The 14739-nt window shown below is 57.6% G+C and overlaps 1 pseudogene; it reads left to right on the forward strand.

Moving 5' to 3' along the window:
- Positions 1-780: 780 nt before the first annotated feature.
- Positions 781-6336, forward strand: LOC131823071 (neurturin-like; annotated as a pseudogene).
- The last annotated feature ends 8403 nt before the right edge of the window (positions 6337-14739 follow it).

The raw sequence follows: 14739 nt of genomic DNA on the forward strand, positions 1-14739 counted from the left end.
ATGGAAGCAGCCCAAGAGTCTATTGATTGATTAATGGGTAAAGAAGATGTGGACTATTATTCAGCCATAAAAAAGAATGAAATCAGGTCATTCCCTACAAGGCGGGTAGATCTAGAGGGTATTAGGCTAAGTAAAATCAGTCAGGCAAAGAGAGACAGATAGCCTATGATTTCACTCACAGGTGGAATTTAGGACACAAAACAAGTAAAAAAAGACAAACAAAGAAACAGACTTTTAACTATAGAGAACACACGTGTTTACCAAAGGGAAGGTGGGTGGGGGGGAAGGGAGATAGGAGATGGGAACCCCGATGCCTGGTGAGAAATGCGGAAACAGAATTATTGAATCACCATATTGTATACCTGAAATTAATATAATGCTGTAGGCTCATGACCTTGGAATTTTTTTAAAAAAATCCATTTATTCAAGTGTAGAACAATGTTAAGGAAAAATGCCCACATCTGAGAGTGTGAGTGTGTGAAATACAGCAATGTGTGAACTCCTCATCTTCGAGGGTCATAAATTGAGTGTGAAGATAAAATGCCCAGGGGTCAGTGTTCCTGTAGGTGAATGCAAGACATCGGTGCGTGTGTGTGCTACGGGGGAGGTATGTGGGTGTGATGTGTCCCCGTGTGTCTGGTGAATCATGTTTCGTTACATGAATGAGATAATGTTGGGAGTGTGTGTGACAATGCCCTCGGGCGTGATTGTGCTCCCGTTCGGATGGACGTGTGAGACACCGGCCATGTGAGTGTGAGGGCACGGCCATGTGTTTCCAACATGAGTGAAAATGCCCGTGTGCACGTGAAAACACCTGCATGTGTGAGCCCCACCCTGCTGGAAAGAGTTGGTGAGCACGAGCGCAGGGAGTGTAAGTGGGCCGGTGTCAGAGTGTGCAAGCGACGGCGTGTCCCAGGGTCTGCGTGCAGGAGCGTCTGGGAGTGCACGGGAGTGAGAGCACCCAGGTGTGTGACCGAGGACAAGAAGGCCGAGTGTGCTGTGAGCCCACCTACCGGGGACCAGGAGCCTCAGGGACCCAGACACACGGATGGTGCACAGCGGGCCCCCTCCCTGAGTCCTCGGCCACACGCGCAGCACCTCCGTGTGTCAGGGCCGCGCCAGACACAAACCAGTTGGGTGACCCCCTTCCTGAAAGGCCCATTGTTAACAGACGCTTATCAGCCGCACCCACCGGGCCCCCTCCACCCTTGGCCCTCTGCTTTCCTGCCCCCCAGCAGAGCTCCGGGGGGTCCGCAGCTCCAAGGACACCGGGGGTTCTGGGGGTCAGGCCGTCTCCCGGCCCATCCAGCCTCTCAGCCCCCCCCCCCCCCCAGGAAGGCCTCCGCAGAAACACAGGACCAGAGCCTGGCACCGGGCGGGGCTGTCGTGCCAGCCTAACAGGGAAACGGAGGCACACCACGGCAGGACGTGCGTGAGAGCACGCGGGGTGCTGGGCGTGCAGAGAGGGCTTTATGGCCCCAAAGCATAAAGCAGATGCTCCTTCAGGCCAAGGGGCGGGTTGGGGCACCTGACAACTTCCAGGCTGCCCTCTGCTTGCTGCACCAGCCTGACAATGAGATGTGCCCCCCGTGGCCACCAAGGCCGTGCGAGACCAGCCGCGGGCCCCTCCCCGGCCTCCCCTCCTCCCCCCTCCACCCCCCTCACTCTGTTCCAGCCACAGGGGCCACCACTGTTCCTCCCACACACCTCCTATGGGGCAGCCTAGTTCTCAGGGGGACTCCACAGGCATCGGGCATCCAGGACCAAGCCCAGCCCCGCAAAGCCCCCATGTGTGTGTCCCACCCAAGAAGGCAGATTCCAATCCCAGATGCTTTTCTAGCTGTGCCCTTGCCTAAGCCCTACCTGCTGTGTGCCACCTTTCCCCAGCTGTAAGTGGAGCTCACCATGCCTCCTAGGTGGGCTCAGCACCGGCTCTGGTACACAGCAGGTGCTTAATACATGTGCCCTGCTACTGTCTAGCAGCTGTAGGTCCCGCGCCAGCGATTCCGTGGGGGCGGAGGTGCTGGGTTGGGAGGAGGCATGGAGAGGCGGTTCCAGCTTGCGGGGTCCAGGCCAGACTGAATTGCAAATCGCACGCAAATGCCGGCTCCGCGCAGGGGCCAGCAGCCTGAGCCGCCCGAGGTGCGCGCGTGGGGGCGCCCGGCACCCCACAGCCCAGCCCAGGCGCTGACCGGCCTCCAGCGCGGCTTTCAGCGCTCCGTGTAAATGTTTACACCGGGCGGGTCGCCAGGCCCCGCGCGGGCCGCCACCAGGCTGCCAGGCCTGGGAATGTAAACGCGGGTTGGGGGCCGCCCAGCGGCGGGGAGAAGCTCTGGCCCGGGTGGGCGGGAATGCGCAGGCCTCCGGAAACACCTACTGTGTGCACTCAGGGCGCCGGGGCTGGACCGGCCCAGCACTGAGTCATCCGTGAAACACGGCGGGAAGGCTGGAGCCACTGGGGGTGCACACCTGCTCCGACCCGGGGCAGGGGGTGGGGGGGCGGGCGCGGGTGAGAGCAGCCAGAGAGGGCTTCCTGGGGGAGTCGCTGTCCAAGCTGAGACTCAGAGGGGGTTGGGAGTGGGGAGGAGGAGAAGAGACTGTGCTGGGTGGGAGGAGGGGCTTGTGCAAAGGCCGCGGGTGGGTGGGTCGAGTGCAGCTTAGGTCCATGGACACCTGTTCCTGGGCAGTAGTTTCATCTGTCTGGAGGGGAAACTCAGGCTCGGAGAGGGGAGGGAGGTACTCTGGAGGACCCCAATGTCAGGAACACATTAGAGCACATTCTGTTCTCCACACCCCCCCAGTCCCACAGTGCCCCCTGCTGGGAGCACCCTCACCTCCTTCCAGTCTCCCCTCCAGGCTCCCTGGGCTCCAGCCTCCTGGCTGCACTGGCCAACTTTGGTTCAGCCTCAGGACCTTTGTACTGGCTCTTCCCGCCTGCATGAGATGCCATTCTCTTGTGCCTGGCGGACTCCTACCTTGGTTGTTCAAGCCTCAGCTTTCGTCAATGCTAAGGAAAACACCGTGGCAGCCCCGAATGGGGGGTGGTTGCCCTGCTACTCCTGGCACAGTGCCCACCGCTTTCCTGGGGAGCATTTTTCACAAGCTGGTTCAGTGGTTCCTTGATGAGTCGTGTCTATGTTATTACTGATCATTAAGCAGAAGTGGCTGGAAATCAGGGGCCCGGATCGCCCGCCTGGCCCAGTGTAAGGGGGTCCCCGACTTAGGTCAGCTGCCCTGATAGGGAGGCGGCCATAGTGGTGGAACTCTATTTAGGGGCTAAAGAGGCTTAATTTAGATGGGGTGAGGAGGGTGCAAATTGCCCCAGGGTCCTGGCAGGGGTGGTGGTGGAGGGGTTGCTGGGAGCTGGGTGTTTCTGGGCTCAGCTGTCACAAGGAATTAGGTTCTGGTCTTGAGGGGCCAGGGGTCCGGATGGAGATTATACCGGGGCATCCAACCTCTTATATGGGGGAGCTCCCATGCGCTGCACGGGATGCAGGTACCGGAAGGCCGGACCCGAGACCCCAAGGAACTGCCCAGTGGACAAGGACCAAGGGTAGGGGGAAATCCCGAGAGACGTAGAAATGGGCGGAGAAACAGAAACAGAGATGCTCAGACACAGAGAGACACAGGTTGGGAGAAATGGGCAGGGGAAATGCCTTGGGGTGGCGATACAAAACCGCCGCCTTCGAGGGGCGTGGCCTTGGCGCCCGTGATCCCCGCTCCTCCCTGGGGCCCGCCCCCTGCCCCGCCCACCTGACGGAGTTGGGGTGGAAGGGCCTGGGTCCCGACCTCCTGTGAGTGCGCGCGTGTCCACGCGGGCGCCACGCCGGCGGCTGAGGTGTGGGCGCGGTCGCGGCGCGTGCATGGCGCCCGCGGGGTTGCACCGCGTGCGGTTCGTGGGCAAGTCCGCGCCCGCCCTGCCGGCCCACACAATCCTCCTTTCTTGTCCTTACAATGGACAAGGGCGGCCTGAGGCACGGGCTCCACTTCCGCCCTCCGCTTATTCCCGCGGGCAGCAAAGCCCTTCCCAAGACCCTGAGTTCCAGAGACGCGGGTGGGGTCCCCAAAACCTAGTGTTTGGAGTCTGAGGCTGCGACACCGACGGTGGGATCTCATGCACCCACCGGGAAGGATCTCGGCCCCTGGGCGGGGGTTGCCCACCAGGCAGCCTGTTCCTGGGCGAAGTCCTACTAAGAGAAGAGAGTGGCCGCTGACACCACTCCCCCGCCCAGTCCCCTGAGCCCAATGCGTGGGTGGTGGAATTGCAGGCTTGGGGCGGTGGGAGCTCGGGGTGGGGCTCGGGTGGGGGGGGGGGCTGTTGCTCATCTCATCTGGGTGTGTTCAGACCCTGTGCAGGTGGCCAGGCCTGCTGGAGGGAGGCAGGGACACATAGGCTAAGAAGCTCTCATTGTTTATCTGAGATGCAAATTTAACCGGGCATCTGTACTGTATCTGGCAACCGCCTCCTTCCCGCCTCCCACCGCGGCCACAATAACTGTGTGGATGTATACCTGAAGGGCGGGCACACTACAGGGTGGAAATGTAGGCACCCTAAGTGAGGTAGGCTCCAACCAAACCCCAGAGCAGATGCCGCCGGCCACCCCAGTCCTCGCCCAGGGCTTCAAGAACTGGAAACATGCTCAGTTGACCCCCACTTTCCAGTGCCCCAGCCTCAGCCAGATCGGAATACTCCGAGCTCCTTGAGCAGACAGGGAAAGTGAGGCACAGAGCAGGGCCATCACCTGCCTGAAGTTTTACAGGGCTGGAACTGGCAGAGCAAGGCTCACAATTAGGGTCTGTCTTCTTCCCGAGATGTCCTGCGGAAACAGACACACCCTCTCCCTAGGGTCTCCCTGAGCCAGGGTGCTGCCAGGCAGGGGATAAACTCAGGGTCTCCTCTCCCAACCACAAGCATGCCTGTTACCTGCTCAGAGGCAGGGAGCCCCCCCTGCCTTTCCACTATCAGTGCCACCTGCCATTGGCATGCCTGCCAGGCTCTCCAGAGGACTGGGGCAGCCCAGCCGCCTGGGAAATAAATTTAGGCTCCGGGGCCCTGGGAATCTGTGACTCTGGGCACCTCCCGGCACCGTGGGAGCGCAGAGAATTGGACCTGGGCCAAACTTGGCCACACGAGGGAGGCCGGAAGAAGCCCGTGCTCGTGTCTCTCTCTCTCTCTGTCACCTGCGAGTGCTGTGGCCTTGGGCCAGTCTCTGCCCTATTGGATGGCCAGTTGTCTCACCTGTAACACGGGGGAAGCCGGGCTATCCCCTTGCTGCCTCCCCACGCGGTCCCCACACCAGGCCTCGGTGTCTGCTGCTGTTGTCGTCTGCACGTCTGAACAGCCCACCCAGCCCGATGTGGTGCTGTTCACGGAGACACTGAGTGCCAGCACGCGACGGAGCGGAGGGGGGTGGGTGCGGGTGTTGGGTGGGGCCCCCACAGAGTGAGCTAGGGACTCATTAACAGCCCAGCGGAAGGGCCGGTGCCCAACACAGGGGCTGGGTCCAGAGAAGACCGTTGGGAGCCATGGGGCCCTGCCTGGGCTTCTGCTCAGGCATCCCGCAGGGCCCCCAGACAGGTACCGTTTTGGTGCCATGTTGAGAAGTGGCCGTGAGCTGAGACTTGGCCTTGGAGGGTGCGCGAAGGCCCCCGGGGCCCAGAAAGGGGCTGTTTAAGGAGGGGAAGGGCGATGGTCGGAGCTCTCCCCCAGCTCCCCACCGACCCACCCCGCTCTGTGTCTCTCCCCGCAGATCGAGCGCTGCTGCAGGGCGCCCCGGATGCGGTGGAGCTGCGCCAGCTGACGCCCTGGGCCGGCAGATCCCCGCGTCCGCACCGTCGGGCGGGGGCCCGGCGGAGACGCGTGCGCGCGCGATCGGGGGCGCGGCCGTGCGGGCTGCGCGAGCTCGAAGTGCGCGTGAGCGAGCTGGGCTTGGGCTACGCGTCGGACGAGACGGTGCTGTTCCGCTACTGCGCAGGCGCCTGCGAGGCGGCCGCGCGCGTGTACGACCTGGGGCTGCGGCGGCTCCGCCAGAGGAGGCGCGTCCGGCGGGAGCGGGTGCGCGCGCAGTCCTGCTGTCGCCCGACGAGGTGTCCTTCCTGGACGCGCACAGCCGCTACCACACGGTCCACGAGCTGTCGGCGCGCGAGTGTGCCTGCGTCTGAGCCTACCTCACCGGGCCGGCGGGACGGCGGCCTCCCCCTCTACGCCCGCGCGGCGGCGCCCCCACCCGCCCCGCCTGGCCAGGCCCGCGGCGACGGACTGCGCGTGCGCAGCAGGTGCCTTCCAGGCCTCCGGACTGTCCAGTTACTGCACCGAGATAAAGTGTGGAAATTGGAGCTTGGGTGTGATTCCGCGTTCCGGGCGAGCCCACCTGTCGGAGGGACACCAGCCTACGTGGGGTGGGGCGGGGCACCAGATCCACTGGGCAAAGGGGGACGGGCCGGGTACCACCGTGCCCTTGGCCTACAGAGGGTTCTTTCCCTGCGGTGACACCTGGGAAGGGGTGTGCGTGGGAACAACGTCGACGGGAGCCGTCCATCCCACTTGCCTTTAGGTCCCTGTGTCCCTTCTGACGTGTCCCGCTTCTACCGCCCCCAAAGGTGGGCTTCTGAACGGGAGGAGGGAGCCAAATGGCAGACGAGGAGCCTGAGGTCTAGGTGGACCCAGGCCTCCCTCCCCCCCGAGGGCCTCCTCAGGCCCCGTCTACCCGCACGGAGCCACTATCTCCTTTCACCAGCTAAAAATATATGTGCGCTGCCCATCTCCCTGTGGGGATAGGTCTGGGGCAGGCGCCAGCCCCGTCCAGCCCAAAAGCGGCGCCTGCTAGGGCAGAGCCCCGTCCCCAAGGACCTAGGTCTTGGGCCTATTAAAGCCCTGGCCCGAACTCCTGAGGGGATTTACGATGTGTCCTCGCAGAGGACAGAAAAAGCGGTGTCACCTCGGTGCTTGGCAGGCCCGGGACAGCGTGGAGGATTGGGTTCTCAGACTTTGGGGAGGGGTCTGCAAATCCCAGGGTTGGAGGTAGGGCCCTCTGGGAACCCCACACCCTGGAGACCAGTGGGTATGGACCCTCCGGTCCTGCACCTGGAGTGGGCTTCCAGAGGGCACAAGCCCCTCACACCCGACAGCTTCCTGAGCACATGGGCCCCTCTCTTCCTCCCTCACCCCAACTCCAGGGAGGCTCCCGGGAGCAGAGCCCTGCGCTCCTTCTCTGTTCTCCTAGACTGCCCTCTCCTCTCTTTCCCACACATGTGATATGAGGGCCGCCATCTAAACACCATGACCCAGCCCGGGCCCCCTCCTGAAGCTGGAGGGCCCCGTCAGAAGCTGTCTCGGGAAGGGTCACCCAGCCGAATGGGAATATGCCCTGTTCCCTGCTACTCAGTCCCTGGCTGCCGCTGGAGACACTAGAGGCAGCTACCATGCAGGACTTCCAGGCAGTCCTGAGAGCAGGGCTTGGCCGAGGGGTGGTCTGCTTGGTAGGAAGTTTCAGGGCTGAGACTGTCTGGGGTCTCCACACACCCCCCCCACCGAATACCCCCACCCTCCCTTCACCTCCGTCCCCCGTCTTCTGAGGTTTGGGGTGGTGGACCCCTCCTCTGTTTGGGCTGACTCCGCCCAGCTGTCGCAGAGAGGCTGGGGTCCACTGCTTGGGTCAGAAGCCAAGCCTCAGTTTCCCCATCCCAGATGGCCCTGAGCCACAGAGGCGGAAGTTCCTCAGCCCAGTGCACACAGTGGGAAACTGACCTTGGAGCCCAGGTCTGTGGCCCCTGAAGCCTGTCTGCCTGTGTGCTTGTGTGTGTTTGTGTGTGTGTGTGTGTGTGTGTGTTGGGTTCGTGTGTGTGTGCACCCTCTCATGGTCTCTGGTACCTCCTTGTCTTCTGCTCAGTTCCAACATCCCAACGGTGGGGCGCTGGCCCAGCCCCCCAGAGCATTGGAGAGCGACTCAGCTGCCCCCATAGCTGCCTGGGGTTGGGATTGTCTGCAGTCCGCACACACACGCACACACACAAACACACACACATACACACTCAGTGCAGGGTGTGGCTAAGAGATCTGATCACATGTGGAAACATAGCCCAGATGCTTCCAGTCGAAATCGCACAGGAGGAGGGACACCCTCAGTGTCCCCTCTCATGTGCAAGACCATGGGGGGCTCTGGTGTTCAGCCACACCCAGTGGGATCTCTCCCCTGTGGCCTCACTCCAAGCACAGCCCCCTCCCCCGCCCCGCCATGGTCAGCCCTCGTCACAACACTCTCTGGTCTACACGTGCTCAGCACCGCAGTCTTTCCCCTCCCCGTCCTTCACGGGCCAGTCCCTGCCCTTCCTCCTCTTGTCTCACCCCTGCCCTCCATGGGTCCCCAGACAGCCTGGTCCTCACTCCCGCCCACTGTGGGGCTTGACCCTCAGGGTTTTACCACCTCTTGGCATTGGCACCCAGGCCGCTCTTGGTTTGGGGGGCCTTCCTGGGCCTGTGGGCTGTGAACAGCATCCCTGGCCTCTTCCAACTGGATGCTCTCAGCCCACCTCCTGCTGGGCCAAGCACAAGCCTCCTGAGCCTTTGCCGAGTGTGCACCGGGCAGGTGGAGGCGCCCGGGGTGCGAGCCGCTGCTCTCAAATGAGGGAGGAGACAGCGGTTTTCCCGGGAGCAGTCCCATGTGGAGAACGGAGCCAGTGTTCCCCATCTGCGTACCCCGCGGGTGGCTGGCGACAGCAACGATAACCAGTCACCAGTGAGCGGGACCCCAAGGCCTGTTCTCCCTGGGGAGTCTTAGTGGGTGAGGGGTGCAGCAGGTGAGGCCCCCGTTCAGAGGGGCTCCTCGCAATGAGTCCCAGGGAGGCTAGGCTGGTTTCAGATCCCCAGCAGGCGAGGTCCCCAAGAGCTGACGTCCCTGGCAGGTAAGACCCCCCCTGGAGGTGAGGCCCCTGGAGGCAAGGTCCCTTGGAGCGGCTCTTCTGGAGCTGAGGTGCCCGGTAGGTGATGTCCCCGCTCAGGGAGGCCCCAGCAGTCATGCGTCCGGGAGTGAGGTCCCCGGCAGGTGCCTCTGGAGCCGTCCTTGGCCAGGCAGGTAGCCCACGTGAGCCAGGAGGCTCTGCTGGGCGCCGTCTGTGGGGGCGTCCCGCTGCTGCCGCCAGCAGGCTTTGCAGAACGTCAGGGCTGAGCTGAAGGTTTGAGGCCTCAAGGTCTCTGGATGGCTCAGTCGGTTGAGCATCTGCCTTCCGCTCAGGTCGGGATCCCAGGACCCTGGGATGCTGTGTTAGGTTCCTGCCTCAGTGGGGAACCTGCTTTTCCCCTCTGCCTGCTGCTCCCCTGCTTGTGCTCTCTCTCTCCCTCTCCCTGACAAATAAAAAATAAATAAATAAAAAGAAAGATCAAACAAAACCGAAAGCAACCTCCGATAGTCAATTCAATTATTGGAAACCTGAAAGTATATGTGGAACGTCCCAGATGTGCAAATCTGCCTCTTCAACTGTCCATCTTCTGGAATTAAATACTGATCAAGAATCGCGGATGAAAACCGAGTGTCCAGACTCTCGGCGCACCCAGTGTAAAAGACTCACCGGATTTCCAAGGCACAGGATCAGAGAGAGAATGTAAATATCTCAGTAATTTTCATATTGATTATACATGGAAATCATACTAGTTAGGATCCATTGGGTTGAGGACAAGACAGCCTTTTTTTTTAATTATTTTTTTTATTTTATTTATTTATTTGTCATAGAGAGAGAAGCGAGAGCAAGCACAGGCAGACAGAGTGGCAGGCAGAGGCAGAGGGAGAAGCAGGCTCCCGGCCAAGCAAGGAGCCCGATGTGGGACTCGATCCCAGGACGCTGGGATCATGACCTGAGCCAAAGGCAGTGGCTTAACCCACTGAGCCACCCAGGCGTCCCACAAGACAGCCTTTTTAAAAGTAATTCCACCAGGGGCACCTGGGTGGCTCAGTAGGTTAAGCCGCTGCCTTGGGCTCAGGTCATGATCTCAGGGTCCTGGAATCGAGTCCTGCATCAGGCTCTCTGCTCAGCAGAGAACCTGCTTCCCTCTCTTTCTCTGCCTGCCTCTCTGTCTACCTGTGCTCTCTCTCTGTCAAATAAATAAATAAAATCTTTAAAAAAAATAAAAGTAATTCCACCATATTATTTTTACATTTTTGAAAATGTGGCTACTAGAAAAGTATTACATACATGTGTGGCTCTGTCGAAAGCCTGCTGTGCTGATAGGCGGAGCCTGTGAGACTTGATTTCAGGATTGTGGGTTTGAGCCCCATGCTGGGTATAGAGATTACTTTTCTAAAAAATTTATTTATTTATTTGACAGAGAGGGAAAGAGATCACAAGCAGGCAGAGAGGAGGCAGAGGGGGAGGGGGAAGCAGGGCTCCCGCTGAGCAGAGAGCCCGATGCGGGGCTCCATCCCAGGACCCTGGGATCACGACCTTAGCTGAAGGCAGAGGCTTAACCTACTGAGCCACCCAGGCACCCAGATTACTTTATTATTATTTTTTTTAAATATTTTGTTTACTTATTTGAGAGAGAGAGAGAGCATGAGTGAAGGGAGGGACAGGGGGAGAGGGAACAGGAGACTGTTAGCTGATCAGGGAGCCTGAGGGGGGGTCGATCCCAGACCCCTGGGATCATGACCTGAGCTGAAGACAGAGGCTTACCTGACGGAGCCTCCCATGTGCCCCTAGAGATTACTTTAATAAATAAAATCTTAGGGCACCTGGAAGGCTCAGTCAGTTAGGTATTCATCTCTCTTTTTGTTTTTAAAGATTTTATTTATTTATTTGACACAGAGAATGGGATCACAAGTAGGAAGAGAAACAGGCAGAGAGAGAGAGAGAGGAGGAAGCAGGGTCCCTACCAAGCAGAGAGCCCGATGCAGGGCTCGATCCCAGGACCCTGAGACCATGACCTGAGCCAAAGGCAGAGGCTTAACCCTCTGAGCCACCCAGGTGCCCCAGTATCCATGTCTTGATTTCAGTTCAGGTCATGATCTCAGCATTATGAGTTCAAGTCCCATTTTGGGCTTCCTGCTGGGCGTAGTCTGCTTGGGATTCTCTCTCTCCCTCTTCCTCTGCCTGATCTCCACCCCACCCCCCGCCCCAGTCCCCGCTCGCACTCACTTGCTCCCTCTCAAAAAAATAAGTAAAAAATAAATAAATAAATAAATAAAAACATTTTGTTTTCTTTTTCTTTTAAAAAAGATTTTCTTTATTATTTAGAGATAGAGAGAAAGAGCAGAAGCAGAGGGAGAAGCAGGCAGAGGGAGAAGCAGAAGCAGGCTCCCGCAGAGCAGGAGGAGCCCTATGTGGGGCTCGATCCCAGGACCCCAGCGCCATGACCTGAGCTGAAGGCAGTTGCTTAACCAACTGAGCCACTCAGGCACTCCCTCCCCAAAAGCATGTGCTGCTCTAGAATTTCTAAGAAAGGAAAACTGGTGAGCATCATAATTTAAAATGCCCGTACCCCCTGGCCACAGGGATTGGCCCAAATGCCACAGATGTGCCTAGCAGGGCATTTGGGATAAGTTACACGTGCCTGCCATGGTGGGACTGGTTAAACTGGGGTGTCTCGTTACAGTAAGATACTGGGCAGCTCGCAGAATGAACAAAACCCTGCATCAGCACAGATCCTCAGCGGAGATCTGGGTTTCCCAGGAGCCTGTGAGTTTTGTATCAAAACAGAGATGGGTGTGCCATGTAAAGTGGACCTGGGGTCCTACGGAATTCACAGCAAAGAATATAAAATATCCCAGACTGACCTTTCTCTATCGGTTACTTATTGAGACGATGTTTTGGGTGTATTGGGTAAAATAAAATATATTACTAGAATGAACTTTTCTGGTATCTTTCTGTGTTTTTTTTTTTTTCCAAAGATTTTATTTATTTACTTGAGAGAGAGAGAGAGCATGAGAGGAGAGAGGTCAGCGGGAGAAGCAGACTCCCCGCCTAGCAGGGAGCCTGAATCAGGACTCGATCCCAGGACTCCAGGATCATGACCTGAGCCGAATGCAGTTGCTTAACCAACTGAGCCACCCAGGCGCCCCCATCTTTCCACTTTTAATACAGTTGCTAGAAGAGTGAAAATCACATATGGGGGAAAACAGTCTGGCTGCTTCTCAGAAACGTGGACCTCGAGTTAACGTTGTACGCAGACTCCCCGATGTCTGTCGAAAGGAACTGAAAGTAGCGACTCAATTACTTGGGCACCTGTACTCCGAACAGCACAATCCCAACCACTATAATTCGCAAGCAGCCCGGACCCTCACTGAGGCACGAATGCATGGACAGAATGCTGTCCACCCACACGCTGGGATATTATTATCATTATTAGAAGGAAGGACACTCTGACACAGGCGACAGTAAGATGAACCTGGAGGGCACTGGCTCAGCGAGAGAAGCCAGACACACGTTCTGGGATTCCACGTCCAAGAAACATCGAGAAAAGGTACATTTGAAGGGATGGAAAGTAGATTAAAGATTACCAGGGGCCTGGGAGGTGGAAAGGGAGCTGGGAGTTTCTGCTCCTGGGAACAGAGCTTCTAGCTGGGTGACGAAGACATCTTGGAAATAGTGATGGTCACACGCCATTGCAGATGCTCTCAATACCGCCGAGTGGCACCCTTGACTATGGGTAAAATGGCAAATTGCCCGTCATATGTATTTTGCTACAGGTTCTGAAATGATGCAACATTTTTACTTAATTATTTTATTTTATTATTTTATATTATTTTATTTTATTTATTTCAGTAGGTCTCAGAAAGGTCATCAGTGGCTGGCAGGCTTGTGCCCCTGGGCGGAGCTGGGCAAAGCTGCCCGGGCGGAGGGCGGCAACGGGCAGGTGGCCTTGAATGACGGAGAGGAGCGGAATGCAGAATCCCGTGTTGGTGCCAACACTTCTGGAAGGAGACCCAACAGATAGACCTTCCAGGAGAGATCCCCTGGCAGGAGTGGGAAGGGGCTGAGAGTTGACCATTTGCTACTTTTGCCTCAGGGCTTGGTGACCGGGCACAAAAGGTTAATACATAGAAATGTAATAAAGTGAATATAGTCTGTGCTTTTCCGTACGGGCTCTGGGTTTACAGCAGCCCCTCCTAGGGGCCGGGAGATCCTTGGCAGTGACCTTGAAGAGCACAGATTTAGGGGGTAGGGGGATCCTATCCAAGTTGAACCCAAGATTTTTTTTTTCCCTAAAAACAGAATGAAAATTGTTGCTGCGCTGGGATGCTGCAAAGATTGGAATAACAATAATTTTTTAAAAAGACAGATACTGGGGCTCCTGGGTGGCTCAGTGGGTTAAGGGTCTGCCTTTAGCTCGGGTCACGATCGCAGGGTCCTGCTCAGTGGAATCTGCTTCTCCCTCTTCCTCTGCCCCTCCCCCTGCTCACAAGGGTGCACACGCTCTCTCTCTTTAAAAAAATAAAGTAAATAAGATGTGACATTTAAGGGGCACCTGGGTGGCTCAGTGTGTTGGGCATCTGCCTTCCGCTCAGTTCATGATCTTAGGGTCCTGGGATCAAGCCCCACATCGGGCTCCCTGCTCAGCGGGGAGTCTGCTTTTTCTTCTCCTCCCCCAACCCCAGGCATGCTCGACACCTTTCTCTCTCTCTCTCACTCACTCTCTCTCGCAAGTAAATAAGTAAAATCTTTTTAAAGATTTTTTTAAAAATTTTATTTATTTATCAGAGAAAGAGCACCCAGGCAGGCAGAGTGGCAGGCGAAGGCAGAGGGAGAAGCAGGCTCCCTGCTCAGCGGGGAGTCTGCTTTTTCTTCTCCTCCCCCAACCCCAGGCATGCTCGACACCTTTCTCTCTCTCTCTCACTCACTCTCTCTCGCAAGTAAATAAGTAAAATCTTTTTAAAGATTTTTTTAAAATTTTATTTATTTATCAGAGAAAGAGCACCCATGCAGGCAGAGTGGCAGGCGAAGGCAGAGGGAGAAGCAGGCTCCCTGCTGAGCAGGGAGCCCGATGTGGGAGTCGATTCCAGGACACTGGATCACGACCCGAGCCGAAGGCAGCCGCCTAACCAACTGAGCCACTCAGGCGTCCCTGTAAAATCTGAAAGAAAGAAAGTAAGAAAGACACTAGGAGCACCTGGGTGGCTCAGTGGGTTAAAGCCTCTGTCTTTGGCTCAGGTCATGATCTCAGGGTCCTGGGATCGAGCCCCACATCGGGCTCTCTGCTCAGCAGGGAGCCTGCTTCTCTGCCTGCCTCTCTGCCTACTTGTGATCTCTGTCTGTCAAATAAATAAATAAAATCTTTAGAAAGGAAGAAGAAAGAAAGGAAAGAAGAAAGGAAGAAAGGCAGACAGACACTAAACCCTAACCCAACACAAAATCTCCCCGTATTGCAAGTCTTTTTCCCATCGGATGGGCTGGAGAGAGTCCAAGGTCAAGAATTCTGAAGGGCTCTGGGCTGCTGATGGAGGCCAGGGCCCTGGGGGCTCACACCCCACTCCACCTGGGCTCCGCCTGGACCCAGAAAGACCCAGAAAGACGGCAGTCACAAGGCATTGTCTAGGGGGCATCCACTGCATGCCGAGGGTAAACTTGCCTGGGAGGCCTTGCCTGGGGAGGGGAGGCATGCGGGGCAGCCGGCAGTCGGCCGGCAGGTTTAGGATGGAGGCACGGGCTTCTCAGGGTATGGATTAGACCACGCCAGGGAGGAGAAGGAAATGGCCCGATCGAGGGTGCGCGGCTCAGTCCAGCCCCCACACCTGCCATCAGGTGACCCAGGTG

Source organism: Mustela lutreola, chromosome 2, assembly GCF_030435805.1.
Source record: "Mustela lutreola isolate mMusLut2 chromosome 2, mMusLut2.pri, whole genome shotgun sequence".
In the NCBI taxonomy this organism is placed as follows: Eukaryota; Metazoa; Chordata; class Mammalia; order Carnivora; family Mustelidae; genus Mustela; species Mustela lutreola.